The 3,388-nt window shown below is 34.7% G+C and overlaps 1 pseudogene; it reads right to left on the minus strand.

Annotated features, from left to right (window-relative positions):
• Positions 1–1,587: 1,587 nt before the first annotated feature.
• On the minus strand, positions 1,588–3,388 carry LOC140852550 (protein FAR-RED IMPAIRED RESPONSE 1-like; annotated as a pseudogene).

Raw genomic sequence — 3,388 nt, forward strand, 5'->3', positions numbered from 1 at the left:
GGCATACAGGTGAGATGTAGAAGTACATCGTTACTGAACAAGTGACTCACCTGCTGAGCGCTCTGCTGTCAAGAGCAGCTCGCGAAACGTATGGGCATAAGTATCTCTCAGACTTAAGATCATCATAGTGACTTGCAAGCAACTCACTGTGCTTTGGTACCGGACTACCTGCATTTTTAATGTAGTGACGAAAGACTATCGGGTACAGTCAAGTACTTGCGAAGTCTATGTGTGGATCAAGATGAAATCGATCTCTTCAAATTATAGGAGCTGATGCATCACTATATTTCAATTTAGTAAAACTTTGATCAGGATAATCCATGTGATAGATTTGAAAGGTTGGAATACAATATGGATAATCCTTCAGGATTGACAGTTTAACCATGGACCGTCCTAAAGCATTTAAGGTCAAAGGAATGAATTATGCGGTAACCATATGCATAGGTTCTTAAATATTATCTTATGATAATTCGACCTATCTGGACATCGAAAATCATTGCTAGATGGTAACTTTGATTAGTACAGAAAACAGTCCTGTACTACCGACTTAGTGTTCCAACTTATGGAGTCACGCACAAAGTCAAGCAATATACAAAAGAATTGACCTAAGTCTATAAATTCAATTTGAAAGTATGTGACTTAATTGAACAAATAGATTAATTTGATTAAGAATTAAGTTATAGATCATACAGAATTAAATAGTTGACTATGTCTAGCTAGCACTAGACATGATATTCAGGTTTAATTTTAGGGATGAACAAGATTTAATCTTTGATTCAAGGAGTCTATGAGATATTAAATTTAAGTGCTAATTTATTTCATATTAAATCTGATTTAGTTAGACTTAATTGAGTTTATAAATTCAAATTAAACTTAATCCTAAATCCTAAACAGTTTGGAATTGACAGCTTATTCGAAATTGATTCGAATCATATTTGAATTAAATTCGAATTGATCCATATTTGGATTAGATCCTTAGAGTCCAATTTTATTGAGATTCTCTCTCCTCATGGCCGACCAAGGGGTGATGGGGTGTTGCCGCCTCACCTTTAGGTGTAGGTGTGGGTGCATGTGGATGCTAATCCTTTCTCCCTTAAGACTCCTTCTTTGATAAGTCATGGATTAATTCAAAGCCTGTTTGAATTAGATATCCTAGTCTTATGGGTCATAAAAAATCATCTATAAATAGAAAGGACCTCTAACTATAATGGCATAACAATTAGATTGTGTGCTAAGGAGAGAAAGAGAGAGAGAGAGAGAGAGAAGAGGCATGAAGATAGAGTGGGTGTCACCTTCTTCCTTGGCATCTTCCCTTTGGGCATCCCACCTTCCCATGACGTGAAGGCCCTCTTGGGTATCCCTCTTGCTGAAGTGAGGCATCACATCAAAGGCTCTCTCTTCTTCCTTTATTGTCTTATGAAGGTGCTTCAATCTGAGGCTTCATTCTATTTTTTTACGAAGTTTGACGTGCGCGCGAAGTAGAGGATTTGTGGATTCAGGCCTATGCGAAGCTTTGGATTCAGAATCTTTGGGATTTGACTCAAATTTTTCTATGAATCAGGTAAAGATCTGATCTTTATTAAGTTGTTATAGAAAATTTTTAGATGCACCCTGGCTATCCACTGCGTTCTCTGATAGAAACAGACTTTCTTTCCCTTCAGACTTATCCGCCATGCCATTCAAAATATTATTGGTACTCTCACTCTTTTGAGATGATTTAGTCCCACCATCAAAAGAATCTTTGTTTAGAGCCGTGCACCATTTTCGATAAATTTTATAAAGGTGATAAAGCCACTTATGATCTTGAGCATTGTATTCAGAAATCATCTTTTTTCATGTTTCTTCAAACTCTATTTTTGAGTCACAACCTTGCAAGCATTTATAAAACAGGTGATGGAAGCTTCAGCTAGAATTGAGATTGCTCATATGAGGGAGCATTTCAAGAGATGTGCCACAAACAAAGATGATGATGTGTATTTGGAAACACTTGTTCAATTGCCTTAACCATTGCTTGATCTTGATCGGTGAAAATAGTTTTAGGAGATTGATCAACCATGGACTCCAAAAATGACTTAAAAAGCTATATAAAAGATGTTATCTCATCCAATAAAAATGCACAACCAAACATATTATTTTGCCAATGGTGGTTAACCCCTACAAATAGTGCACAAATGAGATTATACATGTTTATATGGTAAGTTGTATCAAAAACCACAACATCACCAAAGCAATCATAATCAATTCTTGATTTGCCATCCTTTCAAAAAAGGTTTGTCATCCGACCCTCTTGATCAACCTACACATCCCAATAAAACATGCCATCCTATGTAGCTTTGCACTTCAAATAGCTCATTAAACTTTGGGAGTCTCCTGCCTCAATAAGCATCATCTTTTGCATGTTAACATAACTATAATAATCTTTTTAGTAAAATCTAGATTTTCAATATCTCTAATTTCTTCAACCATATAGGAATATGCATTGATTGTTCGAATTTTTGCATTCACCATAGAGTCTATAACACATGCCTTTGTAGCTGCAAGTAACCTTGCTAATCTCAATAAGTGCTTTTTATTAGGTTTTGCCAACTTATGATTATGCTTAGCAACCAATTTAGTAACCTTCCACTTCCCATTTTCATCAATAATGAATCGAATTATTACTTTACAATCAGTTCTAATGTCCGACCTATTAAAGGTCGATTTATTAGGCTGTTGATCATTTTTAAGCCCTTCTTTTGAGCAATAATAATCCTTTGTATGATTTTTTTTTTTTTTGTTCCAAAAATATAAGTTTGCTTTTTCTTTCGGATATTAAAACCCATATGATGCCCATAGTCACAATAAAACTTATAAGTCTTCTTCTCACTATGTACAACCTAATTTAATAGCTTTCTACTTGACTCTTCATGACTTAAAACATCAACTGACTCACCATTCCTTTCAACTTCTTGCCTATAAGAATGTGGATATATGGCTACCTCATCATTATCAATACAAATATCCTCTCTTTCACAACTAAGCCAATCTGTCTCTCTACCATTTTTTGCACCATAATTATGACTGTCCATTACTACAACCAGCAAAGAACCGCACAAAAGCATAAGAATATTAAAATAAAAAAAATATAAAAAATTTGAAGTATATTTTAAAATAAATGATTAATATTAATTACATAAATCATAACATTTTGTTGCATTGGGCTGCATTACCAATGCATGTAGTTACACAAATCATATTTACCAAGTGCATACATCTCAACTCTAGGCTGCATTGGGCTTGTTTTGCTTACGGTCTGCTTCTTTTGGACTACTTTGTCTTTTGTGTTATTGTTCTCTGGTCTTCCTACTATAAACGTCTCATTTTGCTTCTGCTTAGACTTTGTAATCAT

This window comes from Elaeis guineensis, chromosome 11, assembly GCF_000442705.2.
Source record: "Elaeis guineensis isolate ETL-2024a chromosome 11, EG11, whole genome shotgun sequence".
NCBI classification, from domain to species: domain Eukaryota; kingdom Viridiplantae; phylum Streptophyta; class Magnoliopsida; order Arecales; family Arecaceae; genus Elaeis; species Elaeis guineensis.